At 33.8% G+C, this 13,447-nt stretch overlaps 1 protein-coding gene and 1 long non-coding RNA gene across 2 annotated transcripts in view; both read right to left on the reverse strand.

Moving 5' to 3' along the window:
• The window catches only part of LOC136273960 (uncharacterized), a 68,614-nt gene that overhangs the window by 6,647 nt on the left and 48,520 nt on the right, over positions 1–13,447 (reverse strand). The window lies entirely within an intron of this gene.
• On the reverse strand, positions 1,463–5,572 carry LOC136273959 (uncharacterized). The gene is made up of 3 exons (XR_010712199.1): positions 4,736–5,572; positions 4,365–4,509; positions 1,463–2,107 (listed from the first exon to the last, which is right to left on the reverse strand). It is a non-coding gene; the product is annotated as an uncharacterized lncRNA (long non-coding RNA).

The raw sequence follows: 13,447 nt of genomic DNA on the forward strand, positions 1-13,447 counted from the left end.
ATACAAGTAATGGAAAATATAGTGATTGAACTGTAAATGAAAGTTTAATTTTTTTCCCCCCAAAATTCCTCAGTTTATAATTGCATTTAGAACAAGAATATGTACTTAATTATTAAAGATATGATAACAAGATATTGTATTTGTGAGTCAATGCTCACTAGTGATACCCCTGCTCTGATGTGTATACAAAAAAGCATAGTTAACATTACATGTAAGGGAAGGTGACATCAAATATTTTGAAAAATGAATCCTACCGTATGGCATGCCTTTACAAAGACTGAGTTAGAATTTCAAGCATCTGAGATTGTTGCCGAGATATCTTTGACAAAATTTGTGTTATAGACAAACAGACACACAAGGGTAAAACAATATACCCCTCTCCTTCCTGCATGGGTATAATTAGTTCATACTTAAACAAGAAAACTACGGGGAATATTGTAATGAAATTTAGTTGTACAGTGTATTTACTAACCTTGAAAATGGTGTTAAGGCCGTTAAGATGAGGATTCCAGCATATATAAGAGGCCGGCCCTGCTTCCATTTAGAAGTTGCAAATGTGCAATATTTGTCCCTCTTTAAAAGTGCTGAACTGGGACGCCAACACCGCATTTACAGCATCCGTCTTTTTCTTTGTTTTGCTTGAATTTTGCTGTGCGCCCAAATTTAGCAACTCTCCCCTTCACCAGAAATGAAGAATGATGTTGGGCTCTCATTGTTTCCTCTTGTCAGTTAATGTTAATCAGTTTCTTGACATTCATCTGAAAGAACATATACATATAGAACAAATAGATATATGTTAGGTTATTACCTTTAATCATTGTCAGGTGTATAATTGAGTCTTTTTGGAATTGCAATTAATCATGAACATGGTAGATCAAAGATATACCGGTATATAGTCAAAGTTCTCATGAATTTAAAATTGTAAAAAAGGATGCAGTCATCAAAATTATCACATAAATTATGATGTAGAGAAATTTCCATAGGAAATCTTAGTCACTTTCATTATAGAGTAATGATGACGTAATTCTGAGATACAAGTAAATACGATAGGTAAAAGGATAAATCATGTTAATTCCCTTTAAATGTTCAATTAAATATCTTTGTAATAGCTTATCTGGAATATTTATGATATCAATTAATTAATTGCATCTTGTATGAACACAATCCAAATCAAAAAGGGAAAATCAAAATTCCTTTTTTTTGACCCTGTTTTTCATATCTGCATCCATATACACCCCTTTTTGCCAAAAATAAGCCTTTACAAGTCAAAGTTATGGAATTTTCCTGAATCATTGACATTTAAATGCATTACACAGGCATTTAAAATGAGTAACGTTCCTCTTATTCTTATAAAAACTTATGAAGCATCAGAGGAACGTTCCTCTTTACCTAAACTAAAATCTCTACACTTCATCTGAGGAACGTTCGTCTTTTCACTTCAACAGAAATGGTACAAGAAGAATGTTCCAATTGAAAGTAAAAACAGCAATAAGCAAAATACCGGTAATCTTAAATTAAATAAGCATTTAAACATGTTATACTTTACGTAAATATTAAGGATGTTAACAAGTACTCGAGTACTTGACTATCGCTCAGTCCTGATGATGATCAGCTAAAATTTTCTAAGTTGATTGCTCGATATAAAGTAAAAAAGAGTTTGAATTTTTAATATTTTATATTGCGGCATTTTTGGGTTACAATTCAAAATAACAGCTTAGACATACATAGGCATGTAATTAAGAATACCAATTTATTAATATTTCTTTTTATATTAAATATCAAGTTTAGTTTGTAATTGGATTAGATGTTTATATAATTAAAAATTTAACTATATTAATAATTGTCTCAGTGCATATGATTTTATAATTACTAAAAACATAAAGCTCGCATCCATCAAATTCAGGATGGAGTTCCCAAGTAGAGCTGCATTTTCCACAAAGCACTTTCACTTAATTCGGTCTTCGATACATGGTTGACATGAATCAAGGTTTATCTTCTGTTCTGTTTATCTTCTGTTCATACTGTGTGACTGGCTGGATGGCTTTTGAACTTTTCTGTGGCCTCACTGATTTCCTCCCAGGGGGGATGTCCAGATCTTCTATAGAATCTATGTATAATAGATATTTGCATTAAAACTCATCATCGCTAAATAACTTCCTGTTATTTCATTTCATAATGAAGATCTGGTGGTAATGCTTATTTTTGTTGATAACACACAAATTCTCAAACATACATTTAGGTATTGACATTCTTTAAGAAGAAATACCCAGTATATTAAAGGTCACATACGTTTTTCATTGCTTAACTTGAAAGAGAGAGAGAAATTAGAGAGATGTAGCACAAGAGAGAGAGAGAGAGATATTTGTACAACAAATATTTCTCTTCAGATATAAATACCTATATACCTAAATACGTTTAAACATTTACAGAATCCAAGCAGGATACTTAAGCATGAATTTGATTTGAATCTACCAAACATCAATATACTCTTGAATTTCTGCTCTAATCTTAAAACACATTGGTATTATTGCATTACTTTTTTTGGATGGCGACAGATCTTAACACTTCACATCAAATCCCAAAGCTATTGTTATCGGGGCCGGTCATTCTTGTGAGTATGAGAATGGTTCACAGCTCTAAATTATTGGTTTTAAGCCAGACAGCTGAGCAGATGGAATTTGCATCACTTAAATAAAGCAGGAATTATTAACCACGTCAAACAAGAAAGCTGTATAATTCAGATTCTGTTCATCCTATCAATTTAATGTTGCAGCAAGGGAATACTAGATTCAGTAAATAAGCTTGATGAGCTTAATCAAACTTATTTTTGTTTGAAATTTAGAAGCATAAATTATTCAGAATACTTGCTCATCATAAATTCTGACTTGTTATACTAAGGACTTGATGTTTTTTTCATCAAAATTCTCTTCAATTTTTTACATGCTCCCAAAAAAATGGGGGGGGGGGACTCCATGTTTATTCACTTTTTGATATGTAAATTTAAGAAAATTGTTTTCTGTGAGAAAAAGTTAAGGGGGGGGGGGGGGGGGGGGGGTCCCCCCCACTCTTTACATCCTGATGCTACGTGCCTGCTTAAAAGGGTTGATTTAAAAATAGGGTGTTTTTTTTAAAAAGAAAACGCTGCAAATAAATGCATATTGACTGATAGAAGAAGTGAGGATAAAAGGCAAAAATTTCTGAATGAAACAGCATTCTCATGGATGATTTAGCATCAATATTCCCAAATCACTTAATTTGCGGTAACTCCTACCCCCTACCCCCTTCCCCGACAAAAAAAAATAAGATGAAGAAAACACCTAACATTTCTCCCCTAAAAGAAAAGCTAATTTTGTGGAGGGATAGGACAAATCATCCAGTCATTCTTTAATTGAGTATTTATGTAGTATTTATTCCTTTTTAAGATATCAGTAATTCTCAGGCATGAATAACTTAATTATCATCAGTGCACTAGCTATAGCTTTATACCCGCTATCCATCTGCGCGTGCAACCAGATAATCTAAAACAATTGTAAAAATTAAAAGTCTACACCAAAGAAATTAATTGAAGAAATATATGTATAATTTGATAGTTCTAATGTTTTCAGTTTAGAAGTAAAGTGGATATATTACAAGGAGAGGACATACATAGGCTAGCTATGCCTGTTGTCCAATCCTATTGAATTTTTTCAATAAAACATGTTTAAATAAATTAGAAGTAATTTAAAAGTGAAAAAGTCTTAATGATACCCGTTATCTAGTATTTTTGTTCAACTTAAATGTGCATATAATTCATTTCAATATAATATAAACAGTCACCATGTTAAGTTTGTTCCTAAAACATCAATTTACCTGTCTTAAAGTTAAAATTCATAATAAGTAATGAACTTTAAGGAAAAAGTTCTTTCCTAAGATATAACTTTAAGTCTTAATTAATTTTGCTTTGTGAAATGGGCCCCTGTGCACTCATTAGATTAATCCTTTCACATTTGTACAGGTTACAATTGTGTGATAATTCATTTCGGCAGATTAATCATATATTTAATATTTAACTTTTTCTTAAATAGAGCATGTTCCTATTCCATATGACCTAATATCTGTTTATGATTTTCCTATTTACAAAGTCTGATTTGAAAGATTTAAAACTCACATCATGTAAATGGAGTTTATAGTGTTACTGAATTCATTTGTCCCAAGAGGGCCATTTTCCTAGCAATGGTGTTGATAAGCATTTGTAGGGGAAATTGATAACCTGTAAAATGAGAAGTGGCTAGCCGATTACTCTGTTTCAAAAGAGCCTTGTGGGAGTATTAGTCCCAGAAGGACAGCTATAGTGTGAGATTAATTTTAAATTAAGAATAACAAACCTTAATCTTCAAGCATCTTTCATCTCGATCAAGCTCTGTCCAAATTAATGCTACCCATCCACCAGACCAGCAAACAATTCAAATGCAGTGATTTCAAACCAAAATCCACAAGGCAAAATATTTTGTCACTGCCAATCATCATCACCTATAACATTACATTGTATCATGATTATATTTTAATTTTGCACATCATTTTCAAAATTTGATGATTACAATAATTTTCTTAAATATCAGATAATCAAGAATTTTGTATCAATTTAATCTAAATGCTTTAGATTTGCAATTACCTTGATTGTAGTAAATAAGCAGAAGAGCAAAAGAAACTCAGTTATGTATTTTAAACGTTTGGATATAATAAAAGTATTTATTACCTTGATGCAAGCATCCTGCGAAGTTTGCAACTGCAATTTCCAAACAATATTTCTGTTCACCTTCATAAAGTACACATGCAGCGTTGATCTTAAATTAAATTTGCGACCACATTTTGCATCTGTTCCTAAAGCAGTGATCTGCTGTTGAAAGCTCTCAAATTTCACACAGTTACTATTATTAGCACACCCCGAACATCTTATCAGCATCCAGTTAGTGATTGACATCTGATAGAGGACCTTAGCATGTGCATGAATGGCCGGTGGTGACATTAGCAAACCAAATGTAGCAGATGAATATGGGCTTTAGGTCATGACATTTCTATTGACCATGCATGCTGAGAAGTTATTTACAGAATATACTGGAGTATTTTGATATTAGATATTTTCTAGTTGATAAACATGAGGTACTTCAAGAAAGCCAAAAAGTGAGTTGGTTTTTTTTTTACCTAAAATATCCTACTAATACCAGAGGTAGATTTGTAGATTTATCTAAACTACGAGTACACTATTGAATTATAGCTTGTGTATGTTGTGATTTTATTAGGAAGGGGGTGGGGGTAATTGTTAGCTAGTGTTAGATATAATTTACATATATATTAATATAATGATTGCATTTCATATGAGAACTGTAATTCAAATTTTACATCCTTTTACTAATGTTTGTTACTATCATCCAGCTCAAAGAATTTGACAAATGCAAATTTCTGGTAACCTGATTGTTTTCTCAAAGCTTAGGTCCTGTCACACCAGATTGCATTCCCCCAGAGTTTCACGATACTGTTATATTTCTGGAATTGCTGTGGGTTCGCTGGGAAATTCAAATACATTGTACAGTTGTATTTTAAATTTTTACAAGGTGAAAATGTGACAGTTGACCAAGGGATTTCTACTCAGCTCCTGCGGCGTGTAACTGCATTCCTATACAAACTTTGACTAACAAATGACTGCGCTCCAAATGAGTGCTCATAATGTGCTTAGAGTTGTGACCTCGAGTTTACGGTGTGTGTGTGTGTGTGTGCACCCTTTTTCATCAGTCCTTATATTACTTAACCAACATCATTTTGTTGTTTCAGCGGCTTGACACAAAGTTTTTGATTTTATATTTAAAATTGTTAAATTATGGGCTGCAAACCCGCTATCATCAGGAGTAATTTTGCACACTTGTTAAACAAGTTATTTAATAAGTGACATAATTAGCATGTCTTCTAAATTTCAATTGTGCTTATTAGCTACATGTGCAATAGGGGTGAAAATCATCCCTGCAATAATAATCACCGCAATGTATCATTATATAAATAGTGCCTGTTTGGGAGGGTAACAGTTGAAATTGACACCCCGAGGAAACCATTGTCAACCGACGCGAAGCGGAGGTTGACAATTGTTTTCGAGGGGTGTCAATTTCAACTGTTATCCTCCCAAACAGGCACTATTTATTTTGTTATACTGAATGTCTTAATTTTAAAGAAAACATCACTGCTTTTAGATAGTAATAACGTGAATTCTACGGCAAACCGTACGCGCATGATTTTCGCGCATGTAACATTTTTAATGTTACCCGTTGCTAAGTGCGTTGCTAACGCTGAGGGTAATAGAACGGATTATGAACTGCGTCTTAACCAATCAGATTTCAGTATTTAACATGAAAGTATAACAAATCAATTTGCATCATGATAGATATTAAAAATAAAATCAGGATTTTCCAGTAAAATGTTGACAATCGCACATCAATTATTTACAATTAATTTAAGCAAAACATTTTTAAGTCCAATTGCACAGAAGACGAACAGACGGATATTTGGACGGACGGACGGACAAGGTGATTCTTATATACCCCCCAAACTTTGTTTGCGGGGGGTATAGAAACAATAAACTTAAGGTCAGTCGCGGGTTTACAATTTTGCGCCCTCTGCACAGGGTATTGCACAATACTTAAAGGAAATAGTTTTAATGTCGTAAAACACAAATGAAGAGTAAAATGTTCTAATAAAGATTTCTGTTGAAGTGAAAAGAGGAACGTTCCTCAGATTCTTTGTGAAGATTTCTGTTGAAGTCAAAAGAGGAACGTTCCTCAGATTCTTTGTGAAGATTTCTGTTGAAGTGAAAAGAGGAACGTTCCTCAGATTCTTTGTGAAGATTTCTGTTGAAGTCAAAAAAGGAACGTTCCTCAGATTCTTTGTGAAGATTTCTGTTGAAGTCAAAAGAGGAACGTTCCTCAGATTCTTTGTGAAGATTTCTGTTAAAGTGAAAAGAGGAACGTTCCTCAGATTCTTTGTGAAGATTTCTGTTGAAGTGAAAAGAGGAACGTTCCTCTGAAGCTTCATAAGTTTTTATAAGAATAAGAGGAACGTTACTCATTTTAAATGTCTGCGTAATGCATTTAAATGTCAATGACTCAGGAAAATTCCATCAACTTTGACTTGTAAAGGCTTATTTTTGGCAAAAAGGGGTGTATATGGATGCAGATATGAAAAACAGGGTCAAAAAAAAGGAATTTTGATTTTCCCTTTTTGATTTGGATTGTGTTTATGATACTTAAAGCTGTATTTGAGATATATTTTAGAGAAAATCCATTTGCATTATTCATGAGTCATTTTAAAACCAAGCTGAATATTGTAATTTTTTGTAATTTAAAAAATGAATGAACCCTGTATCATACAGTGCAGTTCGTAACGTATTATAAAATCACTATATGAACTTACAAAAAGGAAACTTTATCTTCAGTTATATGCGATTCCATTGTGCTAAATTTTAAACTTTAAAGAAATCATAAAGGCCTTGCCATGTACAGTATTCATAACTATAGACCGACATTTCAGAATTAACGATGAATGCCTAACACAAACAAGATAAATTCTTTCATAAAATGTATGTACTTATCAGAGATTTCTCTGATTCTAATCCCCGCTTTTACACTGTGACATGTTTCTTCCGCACGTCACAATATACAAGCGGGGATTAGAGTCAGAAGAATTTCGAATTAAGAAAGTACCAGCTCCTCGATCAAGAAAACGTTATCACCATTATTGTAACACGAAAATTTAAAATGATGAGGCAAATGTTTATACAATGAGAAATAACACATAAGTTACCTAACTTACCTTACTATGTCGAAGATGGGCAGTCACCAGGTGTTCTCAACGTGGGTTTGTTGACAAAATTTTTACACTGCATATGCAGTATTGTCTGATATTACTACGCGAAAAATTGGTATGTTTACAAATAATTTATATGCATGGTAGCATTCTAATAATCTTTTTTAAAAAGATTTATACACACTGTTGTTAAAAAAAAAAGCATTCAGTACCTGTTTCCCTATCAATTTTTCCTTTTGTACTCATAAACACGCAATTTCAAATTGAACTATTTTTTCCCTCGCAATTTCATCTACAGGCATCAGACTCCGTGCTTATCCTTTGTTTATGTCGCATACCATCGCAAGAGTTATCGTTCGTTCCTGTACTATAAAAAACGTAAACTCATAGATCTACCAATTGCTATCTTTGCTAAAGGCAGTTTCAATGGATAATTAAAAACGATGAAGTAAAAAAGTTTGAGACATACCACAGTTCTATTATCAAAAACGATGTTTAAACGGGGGTCGAACAGTGGGGGGGAGGGGTAAAGAGTTGTATGCCCTTAGTTTAAATAACATCAGATAGAGCTACCATGAAAAAGGGCAGGAATTTGACCTTTGACGTAGAAGGTCATGAAAGCAATTGCAATAGGCGCTTCCGCCTAAAAAGCATTCTGCGATGGCGTCTGCATCTTCATCCCCTTTTACGATCGTAGCTCTTCCACCGCTGTCGACCAGGTTCTCGAACTTGCCACCACGAACCCATGAAAATCAGGCTCAACTTGAAAACTTACCGTCACCATCTGCACATGAGACCACAACTCTCATATCGTCAAATTCCACAGCCACAACATCGTCCTCCATGCCAGCAACATTGAAAACAGTTAACATGAACATGCAAAACATTAATCCAACAGCTGGGTTTTTCAATAATGCAAACTTCAGGGAGAGCACATTTCGTTTTACTCAGTTGTGCTTACTGTATTGTTACGTGTTGATAATGTTTATTCTTAATGAATAAATCATCTTGTTGGAAAATACTCATGTATTGTTATTGAATTCAAACTTTTGCGATTAAATATAGCATTTCTCAAAAAAAAAAAAAATCTTTCTTCATAATATTTTTGAGCACTATATTTCCCATGTCACAACAGCTGATTTTTTGGCTCTTCCATCAATTACCAACACCTGCTAGTAAAGGCGCAAATTTTAAAACTACGACCATTAATAAAATAAAAAATAAAATCAATATAAATATAATTTATACATCTATACATTAATATAACTTGTCTATTCATAAACCTTCTGGTAAGAACATAACCATTCCACCTTAGTACAGTAGGCTAAACATATGTTCACCTAAGAAAACCATATTATCTTATGCATGATACCCTAGCTTATTGATAAGGTCCTCTGAGAGAAACATAATAATTGTACAATAGTACACTAGGCTATTGATGTGAATCACTAAGAACAAATTCCTATCATCCAATGAGACCAACATGGCATTTCATAATAACATCTTAGGCAATGATACAGTTCACTAGGATTAACACAACAATTTTCAATATGTAATCTAGCCTTTTCATCAAATGTCATTGGAGGAGCTACCAATTGTACAACAGTAACTCAGTCAATTGATACCGTCTAATCAGAGAAATACGTAAGTTACACATATGTTACACAATACGATTCACACTGTCCTTTGAGAGCAACATAATAGTAATACATCAGAACCCTAAGCCATCGATATGGTCAACTGAGACCAACACAACATTATTCTAAAGAACCAAACCAATTGGTAGCTATACTAAAAGCAACTGAACAGTTGTACAATCCAGTTTCATAACAGTACTCAAGGCAAATGATGATGCAGTTGATACCAAGTATCCAATGCTATTGGTATGGTCTACTAAGAACAACAAAACAGTCATACATTCGTACCCGACACAATTCAAACTTTCCACTGAGAGCAACCCAACAACTTAGCACCTATTTACCTGGTATTATTCAGTACACTGACCTATGAATACTGTCTATTGAGTGAAATAAAACAGCTACACATTAGGATTTTTTGTCTATTGATAATGTCACTGAGAGAAACTCAACATCAATAGTGGTACCTAAGGCAATTGGTAGTCTTCTGAGAGCAACACAACATCTATACATTAATATAACTTGTCTATTCATAAACCTTCTGGTAAGAACATAACCATTCCACCTTAGTACAGTAGGCTACACATATGTTCACCTAAGAAAACCATATTATCTTATGCATGATACCCTAGCTTCTTCATAAGGTCCTCTAAGAGAAACATAATAATGGTACAATAGTACACTAGGCTATTGATGTGAATCACTAAGAACAAATTCCTATCATCCAATGAGACCAACATGGCATTTCATAATAACATCTTAGGCAATGATACAGTTCACTAGGATTAACACAACAGTTTTCAATAAGTAATCTAGCCTTTTGATCAAATGTCATTGGAAGAGCGACCAATTGTACATCAGTAACTCAGGCAATTGATACCGTCTAATCAGAGCAACACGTAAGTTACACAATGTCATATGTTACACAATACGATTCATACTATCCTTTGAGAGCAACATAATAGTAATACATCAGAACCCTAAGCCATCTATATGGTCAACTGAGACCAACACAACATTATTCTAAAGAACCAAACCAATTGGTAGCTAAACTAAAAGCAACTGAACAGTTGTACAATCCAGTTTCATAACAGTACTCAGAGCAAATGATGATGCAGTTGATACCAAGTATCCAATGCTATTGGTACGGTCTACTAAGAACAACAAAACAGCCATACATTCGTACCCGACACAATTCAAACTTTCCACTGAGAGCAACCCAACAACTTAGCACCTATTAACCTGGTATTATTCAGCACTGACCTATGAATACTGTCTATTGAGTGAAATAAAACAGCTACACATTAGTATTTTTTGTCTATTGATAATGTCACTGAGAGAAACTCAACATCAATAGTGGTACCTAAGGCAATTGGTAGTCTTCTGGGAGCAACACAACATCTATACATTAATATAACTTGTCTATTCATAAACCTTCTGGTAAGAACATAACCATTGCACCTTAGTATAGTAGGCTAAACATATGTTCACCTAAGAAAACCATATTATCTTATGCATGATACCCTAGCTTATTGATAAGGTCCTCTGAGAGAAACATAATAATTGTACAATAGTACACTAGGCTATTGATGTGAATCACTAAGAACAAATTCCTATCATCCAATGAGACCAACATGGCATTTCATAATAACATCTTAGGCAATGATACAGTTCACTAGGATTAACACAACAATTTTCAATAAGTAATCTAGCCTTTTCATCAAATGTCATTGGAGGAGCTACCAATTGTACAACAGTAACTCAGTCAATTGATACCGACTAATCAGAGAAACACGTAAGTTACACATATGTTACACAATACGATTCACACTGTCCTTTGAGAGCAACATAATAGTAATACATCAGAACCCTAAGCCATTGATATGGTCAAATGAGACCAACACAACATTATTCTAAAGAACCAAACCAATTGGTAGCTAAACTAAAAGCAACTGAACAGTTGTACAATCCAGTTTCATAACAGTACTCAAGGCAAATGATGATGCAGTTGATACCAAGTATCCAATGCTATTGGTACGGTCTACTAAGAACAACAAAACAGTCATACATTCGTACCCGACACAATTCAAACTTTCCACTGAGAGCAACCCAACAACTTAGCACCTATTTACCTGGTATTATTCAGTACACTGACCTATGAATACTGTCTATTGAGTGAAATAAAACAGCTACACATTAGTATTTTTTGTCTATTGATAATGTCACTGAGAGAAACTCAACATCAATAGTGGTACCTAAGGCAATTGGTAGTCTTCTGAGAGCAACACAACATCTATACATTAATATAACTTGTCTATTCATAAACCTTCTGGTAAGAACATAACCATTGCACCTTAGTACAGTAGGCTAAACATATGTTCACCTAAGAAAACCATATTGTTATAAATGATACCCTAGCTTATTGATAAGGTCCTCTGAGAGAAACATAATAATTGTACAATAGTACACTAGGCTATTGATTTGAATCACTACGAACAAATTCCTATCATCCAATAAGACCAACATGACATTTCATAATAACATCTTAGGCAATGATACATTTCACTAGGATTAACACAACAGTTTTCAATAAGTAATCTAGCATTTTGATCAAATGTCATTGGAAGAGCTACCAATTGTACAACAGTAACTCAGGCAATTGATACCTTCTAATCAGAGCAACACGTAAGTTACACATATGTTACACAATACGATTAACACTGTCCTTTGAGAGCAACATAATAGTAATACATCAGAACCCTAAGCCATCGATATGGTCAACTGAGACCAACACAACATTATTCTAAAGAACCAAACCAATTGGTAGCTATACTAAAAGCAACTGAACAGTTGTACAATCCAGTTTCATAACAGTACTCAAGGCAAATGATGATGCAGTTGATACCAAGTATCCAATGCTATTGGTACGGTCTGCTATGAACAACAAAACAGTCATACATTCGTACCCAACACAATTCAAACTTTCCACTGAGAGCAACCCAACAACTTAGCACCTATTTACCTGGTATTATTCAGTACACTGACCTATGAATACTGTCTATTGAGTGAAATAAAACACCTACACATTAGGATTTTTTGTCTATTGATAATGTCACTGAGAGAAACTCAACATCAATAGTGGTACCTAAGGCAATTGGTAGTCTTCTGAGAGCAACACAACATCTATACATTAATATAACTTGTCTATTCATAAACCTTCTGGTAAGAACATAACCATTGCACCTTAGTACAGTAGGCTAAACATATGTTCACCTAAGAAAACCATATTATCTTATGCATGATACCCTAGCTTATTGATAAGGTCCTCTGAGAGAAACATAATAATTGTACAATAGTACACTAGGCTATTGATGTGAATCACTAAGAACAAATTCCTATCATCCAATGAGACCAACATGGCATTTCATAATAACATCTTAGGCAATGATACAGTTCACTAGGATTAACACAACAATTTTCAATAAGTAATCTAGCCTTTTCATCAAATGTCATTGGAGGAGCTACTAGCTGCAATAATGTAGCCCTCTCCCGATTTTTTTTTTTTTTTTTTTTTTGGGAGAGGGCTACAACTCCATAGGATCTCCGTAATGGTGCAAGTGCGGGAGTGATTCACTCCCGCAACGATTTCGTCTCAAATCGTTTATAAATGACAATAACATTTGCATTTCTTACCTGAACTCAAACGTTGTAGATGTCTATGGCATAAATTAATCCAAAAATATCAAGTATAATCCATATATCGGTTATTTTTCGTGTATGTCAACAACGAAAGTTGAATTTGTCCGCCATGTTTACCGACCTTGACCGGTTTTATTTTTGGACAGCCAATGAGAATTCAGGAGCGGATCTTGAACTGAATATAGGAATTCCCCTATTTTAAACATAATTAACGCGGTAAATATGAATTTTCCATTATATACCATTTCCTTAAATGATGTTTTAGTGATATAACGAGGTAAGAT

This window comes from Magallana gigas, chromosome 3 (assembly GCF_963853765.1).
Source record: "Magallana gigas chromosome 3, xbMagGiga1.1, whole genome shotgun sequence".
In the NCBI taxonomy this organism is placed as follows: Eukaryota; Metazoa; Mollusca; class Bivalvia; order Ostreida; family Ostreidae; genus Magallana; species Magallana gigas.